The 16702-nt window shown below is 43.6% G+C and overlaps 1 long non-coding RNA gene across 1 annotated transcript; it reads right to left on the bottom strand.

Annotated features, from left to right (window-relative positions):
- Positions 1–625: 625 nt before the first annotated feature.
- LOC308574090 lies at positions 626–16622 on the bottom strand. The gene is made up of 3 exons (XR_014002340.1): positions 15857–16622; positions 7678–10329; positions 626–1665 (listed from the first exon to the last, which is right to left on the bottom strand). It is a non-coding gene; the product is annotated as an uncharacterized lncRNA (long non-coding RNA).
- Between the last annotated feature and the right edge of the window lie 80 nt (positions 16623–16702).

The raw sequence follows: 16702 nt of genomic DNA, 5'->3' as shown, positions 1-16702 counted from the left end.
ATCATGATGCCTCTCCAGGAGCAAATAGCCTTCACCAGGAATGCTGGCTGTGGGAGAGACAGAGCTTTGATTTTTGCTCTGATCATAATTATGTTATGTATTTAAGAAGAAGAACCTATGCTTGAATGTGCATTTGCTTTGTACAACTTTCTGGATGCATTGTTGATTGTTTTGTACCTGTTTTGAAGAAGTTCTGGTTAGTAAAGTTTTCAATAAAAATACGGGTCTGGACAATTTTTATTTTCAAGAGGAATCAGTTTTTATGCATCCAATTATTTTAAGCTGCGCGATATTAATATCTGAAAAGAAGCCTTCCTCTGGGTCAGCATGAGGCATTTGGCTTTGTAAAACAAAAGGCAAAATGGTACCTCCTCAGTTCCACAGGCAGAAACCAATTGGGCTGGCAGTTAGAATCCTTCTTTAAAATTACAGCACCAGAAGGATGTTGGATAGCTTGGGTGGTGCAAGGCAGGCTATGTGGCAGTCACAAGCCACATGACCTCTGCAGCCCCATCCTACAACACCTCTCCTCTACCTCCCCAATCCCCAGTATGTGCCGCCTAAGGCAGCTGCCTCACCCTCCCCAACAGCAGAACCAACCCTGGTGGGTAAGTAAATAAACATAGAACCAGGATGTAAGCCAGTTCATGGGATCAGTATAATTAAGTGATAAAGTTCTTCCTTGGACTTTGTTGCAGACTCAGTGGTGTTGGTGTATATGGGCTTAGAAAAAGAGCACATGTATTTCTGTCAGGTTACGTGTCTCATCTCTCTGCCACTTTGAGGAAGGAAGAGCCCCACCCCACCGAAGCCTGGAGTGGTAGAATCCTGGAGAAAGTTTCACTGCTGACTTTGCTAACTGTATAAACCAGCCCATCGATTCTTTGTCGCCTTTGCTGCAAAAGGGCACTTGGATTCCATAATACGATAAGCCTTTTCCCATCTTGCCACACACAGGCTTCTTAGCCAAGGATTTTGGTATTTTAAAAGGGTGGATTTCTTGAGGCATATATATATATATTTCTGACACAAACACAACTGGAAAGGAAAACCTTAGGCTAAAAGCTTGAGGGAACAAAATGGGGTGGGTAGGAAATGCCTTGTGCATTTTGCGAGAGATTAGGGCCAACGTAGTTTTGTCTTAAGCCACTAAAGACTCCTAAAAGCCCCAACGAAGACTGTGAGCCTCAGAAAACCCTCGCAGGGCTTAGGAAAGAAAAGTCAATTTAAAGTCAGACTAAAGCCTTGCTTAAAGAGTTGGCTGGGTTTTGCTCAGGTTCAGAGAGGTGGCAAAGGAGTAAGTCTGTGGGGAGGGGTTTGCTTCCTGAGAGTGCTATGAAGAAATACTTTTGTGGCTCGGTTGGGTACGTGAATATTCACAACTTTGATATATATACAAATATACAAATATATCCATCATTGTCATCCTACAGGAGAATATTGCCTGATGAGACATTACCAAGAACAAAAATACTTCTTAAAAATTATTTAGCCGTGTTCCTCAGCCTTGAGTTCCCAGAAGTTGTTGGACTACAACTCCCATCATCCACAGTCAGCTTAGCCAGCCATCAGTGATGATGGGATTCATTGTCCAACAACATATGGGGACCCCGATTTGAGGAACACTGATCTACATGATGCTGAGACATGGCTGGAAGCCAATGTCTGGGATTTGGAATTTGTGCTGAGTTTTTGTTTTTGTTTTTTTTATAAAATTTTTATTGGTTTTACAACATTTTTAAGAAAAACAAACAAACACAAAAAGTGACAGACATACATGTATAGTTTCAAACATATTTTCATAAACCTCTTTTCTTGAACTTCCCCATACCCCCCCTCTCTGCATCCCAATGTCCATAATTCAACAAGCAACTCCCAGTTGTTACTTTCTAATCTCTGTCATCTTAGTCTCTTTTATAGTCTAACCTTGTATCCCTGTACCCTTTTGCTTCTGGAAACCACAACATTTTAGCATTCATTAAGTTTATAGTAGTCCTTAAGATAAGTTTTAAATTTTCTCCATTCTTCTTCCACCATCTCTTTTCGTTGATCACGGATTCTGCCTGTCATCTCGGCCAGTGTCATATAGTCCATCACTTTCATCTGCCATTCTTCCAGAGTGGGTAAATCTTGTGTCTTCCAATACTTTGCGATAAGTATTCTTGCTGCTGTTGTGGCATACATAAAGAAAGTTCTATCTTTCTTTGTCACCAATTGGCCGACAATGCCCAAGAGGAAGGCCTCTGGTTTTTTAGAAAAGGTACATTTAAGTACCTTTTTCATTTCATTATAGATCATTTCCCAAAAGACCTTTATCTTCGGGCATGTCCACCAAAGGTGATAGAAAGTACCTTCAGTCTCTTTACACTTCCAACATTTATTGTCGGGCAAATGATAGATTTTTGCCAGTTTGACTGGGGTCATGTACCACCTGTAAACCATCTTCATAATGTTTTCCTTTAAGGCATTACATGCCGTAAATTTAATACCGGTGTTCCATAACCATTCCCAGTCAGCTGACATAATGTTATGTCCAACATCCTGAGCCCACTTAATCATAGCCAATTTAACTGTTTCATCCTGTGTGTTCCATTTCAACAACAAGTTGTACATTCTAGATAAATTCTTAGTATTGGGTTCTAACAGTTCAGTCTCTAGTTTTGATTTTTCCACCTGGAAACCGATTTTCCTATCCTGTTTAAAAAATTCCATTATTTGGCGATATTGGAACCAATTTTCTACTTTATGCTTCAATTTCTCCTGACTTTGTAGTTTGAATTTATCTCCATCCTGTTCTAAGATCTCCCAATACTTCGGCCATCCGACCTCCATATTGAGTTTCTTCACTGCTTTAGCCTCCACTGGTGACACCCATCTAGGGGTTTTATTTTCCAATAGATCTTTATATCTTATCCAAACATTAAATAATGCTTTTCTAACAATGTGATTTTTAAAGGCGCTGTTAACTTTATCATACCAAAGATATGCATGCCAACCGAAAGCATTATTGAAACCTTCCAGATCCAAGATGTCCGTGTTCTCGAGGAGCATCCATTCTTTCAGCCAGCAAAAAGCTGCTGCCTCATAATACAATTTTAGGTCCGGCAGGGCAAAACCCCCTCTTTCTTTAGCGTCAGTCAATATTTTAAATTTAATTCGGGGCTTTTTGCCCTGCCAGACAAATTTCGAGATGTCTTTGTGCCACCTCTTAAAACATTCCATCTTGTCAAGAATCTGCAAGGTCTGGAACAAAAATAACATTCTAGGCAATACATTCATTTTAATTACTGCAATTCGGCCTAACATTGACAGTTTCAAATTTGACCATATTTCTAGATCTTTTTTAATTTCTGACCAACATTTTTCATAGTTGTCCTTATACAAATTCACATTCTTAGATGTTAAATAAACCCCTAGGTATTTCACCTTCTTGACCACAGTCAAACCTGTTTCCTCTTGAAATTTCTCCTTTTCCATATCTGTTAGATTTTTCCCTAAAACTTTAGTTTTTTGCTTATTCAACTTAAATCCAGCTACCTGGCCAAATTGTTGTATTATTTCTAGGACCTTTTTCGTACTAGTGTTTGGCTCTTGCAAAGTCAATACTAGGTCATCTGCATACGCTCTTAACTTATACTGTTTAGCTCCGACCTGCACACCTTTGACCTGCTGGTCATTTCTTATCATGTTCAGTAACACCTCCAGAACTGAAATAAAAAGTAATGGGGAAATTGGGCACCCCTGTCGTGTTCCTTTTTCTATCTTAAGTTCCTCAGTCACAACATTATTTACAATCAGTTTAGCTTTTTGTTCAGAATATATTGCAGCCATACCATTCTCAAAACCCTGGCCTACCCCCATCCCATGAAGATTCTTCCTCATAAAACTCCAAGAAATATTATCAAAGGCTTTCTCCGCATCCACAAAGATCAATACTGCTTTAGTGTTTATATTCACCTCTAGCTTTTCCAAAATGTCTATTACATTCCTTACATTATCTGCTAGGTGTCTATTAGGGAGAAAGCCTGCTTGGTCTCCATGAATCTTCTCCATCAAGACTCTTTTAAATCTTTTTGCCAAAATGTCTGCAAAAATTTTGTAATCCACATTAAGCAGTGATATTGGGCGGTAGTTCTTAAGTTGGGTCTTTTCAGTCTCTGACTTTGGTATGAGTGAAATATATGCCTCTTTCCACGATTCAGGTGCCCTTTTTCCCTCAAGAATCTCATTACAAACTTCTCTTAGTGGTTGAGTCAGCCATTCCTTCAGCGATTTGTAGTATCTGGAAGTCAGTCCATCTGGTCCCGGAGATTTGCCCAATTGCATATTCTGAATGGCAGCCTCTATCTCTTGATCTGAGATTCTCTGGTTCAAATCCATCTTACTTTGATGAGAGATGTTTCGTAGTCCATATCTTCCAAGGAATTTATCTATATCTTCTTCATTTTGCGGGCCTTGAGTGTAAAGTTTTTTAAAATAACTTAAAAAGCAATTTCTAATTTCATTGGGTTTAGATATGTTCTTTCCATCCACCTCTAGGCTTGTAACTGTATTTAATTTCTGCCTTTTCTTCAGTTGCCAAGCCAAAAGTTTACCACATTTATTTGCTGATTCAAAAGTCTTTTGCTTCATTTGCTTTATCTTCCATTCAATCTCTTGGTTCATCAATTCCATATATTGTGTTTGATATAACTTGATCTCTCTTAAGATGTCCTGAGACTTTGGTTTTGTTCTTAATTTCCTCTCTCCTTCCTTTATCATTTCCAAAATCTTCTCTTTTTTCTCAGTTTGTTTTTTCCTCTTTATTGAATTTTGTTGAATCAAAAATCCTCTCATAACAGCTTTACTTGCGTCCCAGATCACTCTTTTCTCCACGTCGGTCCTCAAATTTATTTCAAAATAGTCTTTTAGGGTCTTTTGGGCCTTCGTGAGAATCTCCTTATCTCGAAAGAGGGTGTCATTCATTCTCCATCTAAATTGACCAGTTATTGTGAGTTTCATCTCCATCTTCACGGCGTTATGGTCGGAGCAAGTTTTTGGGCAGATTTCCACTTTCTTAATCTTTGGAGCCAGTCCACTAGTAACCCAGATTTGGTCAATTCTGGTCCAGGTCATCATTGCTTGGGAGAAAAAGGTTCCCTCTCTCTCCAGAGGGTTCCTTGTTCTCCAAATGTCTATCAAGTCCATATTTTCTGTCATTTCGAAAAAAGTCTTAGGGAGTCTCCCTTCTTTAGTGACTGTTAGTCTTTGTGCCTTGTCCATATTAGTGGAGACCACGCCATTCATGTCTCCCATGATTATCATATTGTAATCCAGATAGTCCGTCAAAGTTTCATGAAGTCTCTTAAAGAAGTCAGATTTGCCTTCATTTGGTGCATAAATTCCAACAACTAGAAGTTTTTCTCCTTGTACTTGTATCTCCACAGCCAAATATCTCCCTTGTTCATCTTTGAATATCATTTTTGGAGCCCATTTCTCCTTCACATATATTACCACTCCTCTCTTCTTAACTTTGTCTGATGAGATAAATTCTTGTCCTAGCCTTTTATTTGTGAGTAATCTCCTGTGGGCTCTAGTTATGTGAGTTTCTTGTAGACATATCAAGTCCAGTTGTTCTCTATTCAAAATATGAAATACTTGTCTTCTCTTCAAGGGCCCATTCAGTCCATTACAATTCCAACTAAGGAATTGCAAAGCCATCTTGTTATTTTCTTAAGACTCCTCCAACAGCTCCAAGTTGTTGCTCTTCTTCTGATGGTGGTGGTTTTTGTCCAAACGAGAGATTCAGGATATCCAGTGCTCTCCTCTGTTCTGCAAGTACGTCCACAGTCCCCTTCTGTAGGTCCTCCTGATATCTTGCCAAAAATTTGTCTTTATCTTGAATTGTCTTTATTTTCACTTTCTTTGCCTTATAGTCGAATGACAGTCCTTGTGGGAACTCCCACCTGAAATGGATAGAATTTTTCTTTAACAAAAGAACCAAGTCCTTGTAGAAGTTTCTTAAATCCAAAATGTATTTTGGGATGTCTTTAAAGATCTGTACAGCTGAATTTCCAATTTGCAAGGCCTTTTCAAAGTGTAGTCCTAATATTTTATCTCTTTCCTCCTTGGATCTGAATGTAATCAAACAGTCTCTCGGTGTCTTTCTATCTTGCTTTTTACCCAGTCTAAAGGCAGTCGTAATTTTAAATTCGTCTTCCTCAAGGTCCCAGCAATCCACAAACTCCCGTGTCAAATATTCCACAAGGTTGTCTCTTTCATTCTCCGGAATCAGTCTTAATTTTAAATTTCTCTCTTTCCTCTGTAACTCCCACAAGGCCAAAGTTGCATCATGCTCATAGACCTTCTTGGCAAGTGGCTCTAATTTCTCCTGTGTCTCTCCGGCAGTGGCTTTTGCCTCTTCGGCAATTTGGCGCGTGGTGGCGTTTTCCTCCACCAATTTATTTATAGATTCTGTATTCTGGTTTAATCTTGCTGATATTTCTGTTAATTTTTGTGTGTTCTCTGAAGTCTGTTTTGTCAAAGACTCCAGAGTTTGGTTTATCTTGAGCAAGGCCTCTGTCACAGCTTCCATAGAGACGGCTGCTCCTTTGTCTTGTCCTGTTGTTCCTGCTGATCCGGCTGTTGCGCCTGAAATTGAGCCTCTTTTCTTTGCCTGTTGCAGCTGCAGCTGTTGTTGTTGTTGTTGCTTGATCTTGGCTCTTGTAACTATCTCTTCTTGTGGGCCACTCATGTCAAGGTCAATTCCCACGGGATTATTCTCCCTTGGAAAATTCCACTGTCTTAGGCCGTCAAGTTTTACTTTATCCTCTAGAGGGAGCAAATCAAAATGGCCATAGAACAGGATTTCCAAATACAAAAACAAAGGAGACAGTCCAAGATGTAAAAAAGAAGGAGATTAACACAGTCAAAGTCAATGTTGCTAAAAACTTATAACTCCAAATTGCCACAGTTGCCCAGTTTATACTGTTTCTTCTTATGATATACAGTGATCAGGCACTGTGGAAACTTTGTATCAAAGTCTCGCTTCACAGGAAAAAGTCAGTTCAGTGTACTAACAAGGCAGACCGTTTCATGCTTTCAAATAGGTGAGATAGCAGAGGTTTTTTTCCTCCAAATGGATCATGCAGTTGTTGGTCAGATTCACCTCCCCTCTGCCCTGTTTGCTAGAGGGGAGATCAAAGGTCTAAATGTCCGGTTTATATGATCAAAGAGCAGGTTTAAACGGATGCAAGTTTAGAGTTCCGTTGCTTTCACTTTCATGCAGTCGGGGGGAGGCAGACTTCCTTTGCTTAAATCTCCCCGTTTTTAGCCCAATTTCTAAAATTTTAAAGGGTCCCGATTATTGTCCAGCTCTTACTCACGGGAATTCAGTCCAAATTTTCTTTTCAGGAAGGAATCGGCGCTCTCCGCTTATGGCGACGCGGCTTCACTTCGCAGGCTGGGTAGCGACTCTCAGCACCGCGCTCTCTCCCGATGTCGATCCGTAGCCTTTAAAAAGGCTCTTTCACGGTACCGGGGGGGCGCGAAGGTGCCCACCGAGTCTCCTTGTTCTCAGGCTTCAGCGCCTGGGATTTTAGGGGTCCCCCGCTCGCCGTAGCGGGTAAGACCCGAACTTGCGAAGCAGTCCCTCTCCGGAGCTCGGAGATAGGACCGCCATTAAGCGCTGGCACCGACCGGAAGTCTGGAATTTGTGCTGAGTTTTTGCACTGCAGAGGAATGGGGGGGAACCCAGTAGCTGGCTCCAATTTAAAGTGCAGAATTTATACTTCAAAAGTCTTAAGTGGTTTGGGCCTGAGATGACTGGACTATCACTTTCACCCTTATTAACCAGCTTGCACTCTCAAGATCAGCAACAGAGGTCTTTCTCACATGCCCACTTCCCAGAACTGTAAAGAATGCAATCAGAATTTGTTGTTTTTTTAAGTCCACAAACTTTTTTTTTTACATTGCTGTGATGTTTCCTTTAAATTGTGACAAATGCAAGCTACATAAGTTATGTATATAGTTACATAGCATATGCAATTTACATTTAATAGCAGGCAGCGAGACAAATAATGTGATGTTTGGCAGAAAGTGACCTGCAGTGGAATGCAAACAGTGTTAGTTGTGACAAATGCAAGTCAGAATGACCTCCTTACATCTGTAATGAAGGATAAGATCATCAATGGTTGTTTAGCATGGTGGCTGTGTTCTGCCTCCACTGTTTTATGCCTCTGAAATACCAGTTGTCAGGATTCACAATTGGGGAGAGTGCTATGGCAGTCACATCCTGCTTGTGAGCTTTCCATCAGGGAATCTGGTTGGCTATTGGGGGGAAGTGGTGCCTTTGTGCCCATTCAGCAGATGGGCCCTTTCCCATATTCTTCTTTGCTTTGTGCCTGGTGAATTCACACACTCCAAAAGTTGTTCTGGTGCTTCTCCCACATTTCGTGGAACGGTGGCAGGATAAATCATTTTCCCCCCTCCCTGTACTGAAGTAAAACCTTATAATTTGTTGAGCCGCTTGTTTAACCAAGCTGAAATCTTCTTGATTAGGTTTGTTTCTTTTGCTCTGATAAAGCAAATGAGAGGTTCTTTAAAACAAAGTTTAATGAAATAAACCAAAGTTGAGATGAACCAATAAAATGAATTTGGGCTTCATTAGGCAATCAAGCTAAGTGAATTAAAGCAAATAAGAGACGCATTTTATTCTCTTGCCGAAATAAATGCCTGTGCTTGTGACATAGGAGTGGATTAAAATCTGGGTCGTGATATAAGCTCCTCTACCTGTTAAGTCTTTCGTCACATACCTGCATTTTACATTGGCTGCATCTGTTGCAGGCCTGGATCTTTTTCAGTTCTTATGTCTTTGGTTTGCTGTGAGGCCCTCCAGACTGATGGGTTTGTTTGTTTGTTTGTTTGTTTGTTTGTTTGTTTGTTTGGGTGTGTTGTCCTACATGTCATTGACCTGTTAATAGCATGCTAGGAGCAGATTGAAAAGGACCATCCACATAATCATTCCCCTTTTTTGGTTGCAGTGTGATGCTTCCCCAACATTTCTACAAGATTGTGATCCAGAGGGAGTCTTGCTTTGTTCTATTACAAAAATAAATAAATTGGTACGTTTGTGGCATTAAAAAGCTACAAAGATTTCAGCAGGCTGTTATAGGACACAGATGGAAAATAGAACTGCATGTCCATCCTAACACTTTTTGTAGATGTAAACAGCATCGAAAGTGGGAAGAAGCATAACTGCCCCAATACCTTCATGAGCACAGATCTTCACAGGTGCCCAATAAAAAAAGGGCATCTACAGAAGACCTCTGTCCTGCCTTCCACTCCTTTTGAATTCCAGTTTAATTTAGTGAATTTTCTCAAATTAATTCTGGACTTGCAGGTCCAGACCTGGTGAAGCTGCAGGCAAGGTGTGGGCTGAACATCATATTAGTTGTGGTGATAAAACACAGGACAGCAGTATGCGATTTAAACAGGCCACAACTTTATCGATTACAGATGTCAGCAGGTTTGGGTATAGGCATTGGGTGTGCATCCTGAAATCAACCAACCCGACTGCTGGTTGATTGTGGGCACCCCTTCTTCATGTGCAACACCCACACACAAGATTAGACTTTGGACACATTTTGTCCAGGTTGTGCCATCAGCCAACATCTCATTGAGGCCAGCCGCTTCCCATGAATGAGCATATGAACAACACATGAAGAATTGGAGCCTGTAACAAAATGTTGCAGTGTGAAATGCTCCAGCCAGACAATCATGCCCCCCTTTTTTTTTCTACAACCAGCTGGATTTTTCCACACAGCTCATATTGGGATTCTAGCAGGTGGGTGTTTTTTAACAGAGTTTGTAAAATCCGAATCATTATTGAGCTTTTTTTTATCTTTTATGTGATTTTAAATATTGTTCTATTCTCGTGTAAACCACTCTGAGCTTAAGAAAAGCAGTATGCAAGCATCTTAAATAAATCAATACATGAAATTTTAATCTCAGACTCTGGCAAAAGATTTGAGGGATATGAGAAGAATAATTCCCTTCCTTCATGCTTGAAGGAAGCAGCAAACTTGAGGGGGAACCCAACATTTTCCTTCTATTGGATGTGAAAAATCTACAAACCCTCATCTTCATGCTCCCTTCTGACAGAGCCAGCAGGTCTTCCAACTGCCAGTGCAGTTACCCTCAAAGCTTGAGCCAAGCCAAGCTGAGCACAGTTTCTGTTGAAGCCCCCAAAGATTTAATTAGTTAAAGTCTTCTCCTCTTCAGCCAAAGGAGCTTCCCAGAGCAGCTTGCAAAGATCAGTAATAACATGACCACTGTCCTCCGGCTTCCAATCTAAAAGACACAAGATCAAAGGAAAATGGTTTGGGAGGGAGGAGGAAAAAACGAACCCAAGTACTTCTTAACCAAATTAGGAAAAGCTGGATCATTTTGGATGAATGCATTTACCAATCTTTAAATACATTTCTTAAGATTCATTGGGAATGGCTTTTATTGCTCCGTGGTTGACAGCATGGCACTTCGTTCGTGCCTAAAGGTGTTTTACAGGTGGTGGGAAAATATACCTTAGTTACTGCATGATCTTGACTGACATGAGCCCTTGTCCTCCGGGAAGTGCCCTGCCTTGAGTGAGGTCTGGGATAGCTCAGTCGATAGTGCATGAGACTCTTAATCTCAAGATCATGGGTGGCATAGCTTTTCCTCCTGTCTTGGAGCCTTAGGCCCTTACATTTACAAGGCAGGGCTGAATTGGTCAGCTATGAACCTGCACCATTGCAGAACCTTTGCTTCCATATTCAGGGCCTTAGCCAGGGTGGAGGCAGATACTGTGCCGCCACCACCATTGGGGCAGTGTCAGGATGCTGTCAGCGGCTCCCGGCTGGTTGCCCAGGAAAGTCTAAAGACAAAGGAAAAGTTTCTTACAGTCCTTTTTTATTTCAGTCTTTGTAGAGAGAGGATACAGAACCCAGCCTTTTGGATAATGGCGTTGTCCCAAGTGAATCTCCATCCCCATCTCTCCCACTTCTTCATTCCACACTTCTACGGGTATGGCTATGTGCCCTCTGTCTTTGAGCTCTTTGCTCTCCTACTTTTAAGGCTCACCAAGTTCTGGGAAATGGAGGGTCTGGAATGCTTTCTAATGACAACATGTCAGACAGTTACTGCTCCTCTTCTCCCATTATTTCCCAACTTGTCCCCTAATCTGCCTCTGAGCTGTGACCTCCCGCAAACCACTGTTGCAAATCTATACTGTCTTCCTCCTCCTCCTCCTCACTGGGAGGGTCAGGATGGAGAGGCGGTCTCCACCATTCCTCCTCTGCCTGGTCCCTGACAGGCAATTACTGACCCAATCATATGGCATCTTCCATTTAAAGCTAGAGTGGGTGCAATGATTCAATGGCTCTCTCTCTCCCTGGCACCGCTGTGCCAGCCCTCAATTTCCCTTCCCTCAGGTGATTTCCCCCAATGGATAATGAATCATGAGCGACAGTGGGTTTTTCTTTTGGGGAAACAGGTTGCAAACAAACTTTATTACAACAGATGTAAACAAGGAGTTTTGGTTCTTCTTTCTTCCACAGAAATGTAACAAACCGTGAGGTTATTCACGGCACAGTGCTGTTGCTTTTTATTAAAATGTATAGTGTCTCAAGTTATAGGCTATATGTTGTTCAGGCTTGAAGTTACTTTCTTTTACACAACTTTCATAGATCAGAGTTCTCCACACACAGTTCAGGAACTTAGGGTTTTAACTGGACTGTTTCCCTTACAGACCCCCAAATCCTCCTTGGCCTTGGAATCACTACTGCCTGTTCCTGTCAGAGTATTCCCTCTGAGGACTCTTTTTTGCCTATAAACACCATGTGGTACTGTCTCTTTTCTATTTTAACAGGTTTCTGTGATTCAGAACCTTAGAGCATATACTGAGAGTTCTCGGCTCTCCTCAGCCCTACCACCTGTCAGAACAAACTCTCCTGATCGAATCAAACTCACAGACTGAATCCCTCTCACACACTCCTCACTCCACTCCAACTGCCTCCCTTGGAATTATGGCTGATCAGGAGCTATTGCTAGTTAACTGTTTGCTGGGGGCGGGGGGGGGAGGGGAATGACTCAACCTGCTCAGAAAACAAACTTTTCCGTCACAGTGGGCACCTCAGACACAGGGGCCAAATGTGGCCCTCCAAGTCTCTCTATCTTGCTCTTGGGGCACTTCCCAGCCCACACCCTTCATCAGCCCTGCTCCATCAGCCACAGGCAGCATGGTCAGTGGTCAGGATGATGGCAGCTGCCTCCAGCAATGTCTGGAGGGCACTAGGGTGGGCAAGGCTGAGCCAGAAGATTTCTTTCTAATTGGCCAGCTGCATTGTTGATCCAAAGAGGACAAGTTCACATTCTGCATTAATCACATCTGTGCCCACAGTCAATCCTGTCATAGAAACTTTAAAAGCTGCTTTAGTCGGGCTCTCTGGTCCATCTAGATCAGTATTGTCTGCACCATTGGTGGTTTATCTCTAGCCTGTGGACCAACTTTGGCCCACCAGGAAGTCTAAAGTGGCCCACTGGGCCTTTTCCTCCAAACCATGCCCACCTGTCCATCAGCTGACACCACTGGGTGATGAGCAGGGAGACAGAGTTCAATCCTTCTTAGGGCTGCTTCACCAGCACACTTCCTGCATGGAATGTGTGGGAGAAGCGGACCCCTGCAGCCAGCAAGATTGTTTCCTCTATTCATCAGCTGGTGAGTGAAGGATCCAAGGCTCCTCACTTTGGCTGTAGCACCTGTTCCCCTGCCAGGTGGTGTGGGGTTTTTTGAAAGTCCTTTTGTAAACAGCCTTGCACCACTCAGGGTTTGGGAGGTTCAGAGAGCAGTACTGGGCTGTTTGCAAAAGGGTTTTCAAACAGCCCTTTTGCTGTGTCTTAAAATTCCAATAGTTAGGGCTTCAAAGCTCAGTGTCACCTGATGTAACTGCCCACCTATCAAATTTGGCCCTCCAGGGCTGAGCTGTCACTTGGGACAGAAAAGGCTCCCCCCGCCCATCCCTTGTGTACACCAACAAGCACTGGCTCGCCAGAGTTTCAGGGGTGGGGACATTCCCAGCCCTACGTGGAGATGCTCTTGGGACTGAACCTGCAGCCCTCTGAATGCAAGGCAGGTGCTCTACCACTGAGCTGTGCTCCTTTGCCAATATACTCTGGTATTTAGATCCTTTGTTTTAAGATGTGACCATTCCCCCATCATTTCCATGCCCCCACCCTCCCCCGCAAAAATCCTGAACTGTGTTGTATGATTCATCCACGGAGCAACTTGAACCAGAGGAATTAGGTCCAACTCTGTTTAGTGATGGCACTGGAATACTAAAGTCAGCAACGGAGCGTTTGCCTGGAGAGATTGGGAGTGGGGCGGGGGCAGGGAGAGAGTGTTCAGTTTATGTTTGTCAGAGTCACAGAGAAAAATCTAATTAAAGATGGCGTCCGAGCTTGGCAAAGACTGTAGATGGTGCCAGAATATAAAACACAGCTCCTACCCACAGATCAGAAGGCAATATTAATAAACCCATGGAGAGGGGATGGCAGGATCAGCCGGTAATATTGATAAAATGCAAAGCAAAGACAAAGCGTCCAGGGAATATTGGATGGCAGGACTGATAAAAAATGAAATAGGGGCCATTTCGACAGGGGTTGGTGACAACATTTCTCTGCCTCCTGCCAGCGTTGCTCTGGTCATTTTCCGGGAGGAAGCATTCATTCCATAGCAAGGAAGGGGGAACCTCAGGCTTGGAGAGCAACTGTGCCCAGAGGCGGAGCTAGCTATTCTGGCATCTGGGGGCAGGGCTAGCCGCCCATGGGGGTGAGGTAAGCGTCCCGGGGGGCGGCATGGAAAAGTTACCCCCCCAGGGATGACACCCTGGGTGGACCACACCCACTGCACCCCCTTCCTCCGCCAGTGACTGTGCCCCCCATTCAGCCCTCAAGACTCTCCCCCAGGCCATGCCCCTCACCCAGCCTTGCTTTGCATCCCCATCTAACGTTCTTGCATAGCTGGCGTGTGACCTTGAACTTGGATCATGCCTCTTGCTTTCTTGAGTGGAAGATAGTGGGAGATGTACCTATAGAACCAAGCCCACTGTGCAAAAGACAGCCGGCATGGTGTAGTGGTTAGAGTGTCAGACTAGGACCTGGGAGACCAGGGTTCAAATCCCCACTCTGCCATTAAGCTTACTGGGTTTGACATTGGGACAGTCACTACCTCACAGCGCTACCTCACAGGGCTGTTGTGAGAATTAAATGAAGAGGTGGGAAACCATGTGCCCTATTGTGAAACACAATAAATAGTAATAAAGATGTCCTTCGCATTTGTCACTCTTCCCACGCGTCGTAAGAGGCTATATATGCTTTCCTGGCACCTGTAGGGTATTGGTGTGTGTGTTCCTTCTGTTTAGATGTGTGTGGATGAAAACTAATATTGCCACAACTTTGAAGTTCTTGAGGGTGTTTTGTGGGGAGGGGAGGGGTTGTTTGCCTTTGTGTATGTTCAATTAAAGGTATGCAAATTTAAAATTGCCTATCCAGATGGCAACCGTACAGATCGGCAGCTCTGAAACACGATCACAGTGAGCCACCCTTAGTTTAAATTAAAACTATTCAAGCCACAGCTTGCACAAGCACATATTTATGGGGAGGAAATCAATGCACGGTGGTTTATCCCGGCTTATTGCTGCTTCTGGGCTGCAGGGGATCGCTTAGAAAACCTCCATGTACAGAGCCAGTATATCTTTGATTACCAGTTGTCTGGGGTGGGATGGTAGGAATAACAAGGTAAGTCCACCTTTTTATGTTCTGCTTGAGATCTTCTAAACACACACACACACACACAAAGAGAGAGAGAGAATAAAAAAATTCCTTCCAGTAGCACCTTAAAGACCAACTAAGTTAGTTCTTGGTATGAGCTTTCGTGTGCATGCACACGAAAGCTCATACCAAGAACTAACTTAGTTGGTCTTTAAGGTGCTACTGGAAGGAATTTTTTTATTTTGACTATGGCAGACCAACACGGCTACCTATCTACGAGAGAGAGAGAGAGAGAGAGAGAGAGAGAGAGAGAGAGAGAGAGAGAAATTGATAGATTGCAGGGCCACATAGACACGGATCTGATCCAAAAAGGGGAATTATTAGGTTCATGTTTTCAAATACCTGAGAACCGAGTGTCACCTGTCCATTTCTCATGGAAGTCCCTCCTCCCCTGCAAACAGTGGTTGAAGGATTCTGTAACCTTGTTGCCTATGCAGATAGTGCTTCAAATTGACTGCAGCAATGGCATTATCAGCACATCAGCAGCATCAGGGGCAATTTTAACAGCAATTATGAGCTACACAGGACAAGAGGAAGAGGCACATGAGCCCTGGGATCATGCCCACCTGTAATTTCGGTGCATGAATCAAACTCACCAGGAAGGGAAGAATGTATTGAGGCCAGGTATCTAAATCTCATCCTCTTGAGAGCAAACTGCTTTTCCAGAATTTCTAGAGGAGAGCTAGCATGGTGCAGTGGTTTGAGATTCGAGCTGGGAACTAGGAGACCACCAGAGTCCAAACCCTCACTTTGCCAGGTCATCAACTCTCAGGCTAACCTGCCTCACAGCAATGTTGTGAGGATGGGAGGGAGGGAGGGAGGGAGAGCCCCCATGCATGGCAAATGGATAGATAAATAGACAGACAGACAGACAGACAGACAGACAGACTAGCTCCAAGGCAGAATCACTGACCTGAAATGACCAGCTTATTGCTCAAAATGCATTCTGATCCAACCTAACAGGACTAATACATTTGAGGAACGACCGTGGCTCAGTGGTTTGAGCATCTACCTTGCATGCAGAAGGTCTCAGGTTCAATCCTGGGCATCTTCGAGTAGGATTGGGAGAGATTCCATGTCTGAAACCCAGGTGGGTTACTGCCGGTCTGTGTAGACAATATTAGCTGGATTGGTGAGTTGACACAGTCTGCTGCACCAGTTGGGCTTCTGTTTGCTTCTGCTTTTGGGGAGCATGGCTCAGCTTTTGTGCTGAGCTCCACTCCCAAACTTCTAAACTCCTCCCACAGCCCCACCCCAGACTGTTGTCTCTGGCCCCCAGGTGCCAAACTGCTTTCTTTAGAGAGCTTGCAATGTTTGGTTTCTAGGGGAGAGAGGAAAAGAGGTGCCACCCTGCAAGCAGGGCCGCCCTTCCCATTGTCCGGCGTGTTGTGATTGCCTGTCTTCATTCCGTGCTGGAGAATGCAGAGGGGTCAGGCGATCAGCTGCCCTTGCTTTGGGCTCTGAGCTCGGATAACAGGATTTGTCAAACAAAAGCACAGACCGCCATGCAGCAGGGAGGGGAGGGAGGAAGATGAGCAGCGATGGAAAGCCCAGGGCAAGATGAGTCCGCAGCAGGAGAAGAAGAAAAGGCGCTTTGTGTCATCCATTCTGTGCTCCTTTTTTCTACCTTCAAAGGGGCTTTTGTGTCTGGTAATGTGAATAAATAGTTATCGGAAAGGAATGACCCCCTCTCCCCCAGTCTTGCCGCCTTGTCTCCAAGCTGGTAATCGCTACGGGAAACAAGGTGGAGGTGGGAAAGGTGGCAGAAAACAACATGCTCCGGGGGGAGGTGGGTTGGGGGGTGCTTCAAAAAAGCTTATTTTTTAAAAATCACTATAGCTTCATTAGACTATCTGTT

The sequence above is a fragment of the Podarcis bocagei genome, assembly GCF_964188305.1.
Source record: "Podarcis bocagei genome assembly, chromosome: 15".
Lineage (NCBI taxonomy): Eukaryota > Metazoa > Chordata > Lepidosauria > Squamata > Lacertidae > Podarcis > Podarcis bocagei.
This window is presented reverse-complemented; position numbering and strand designations above follow the sequence as displayed.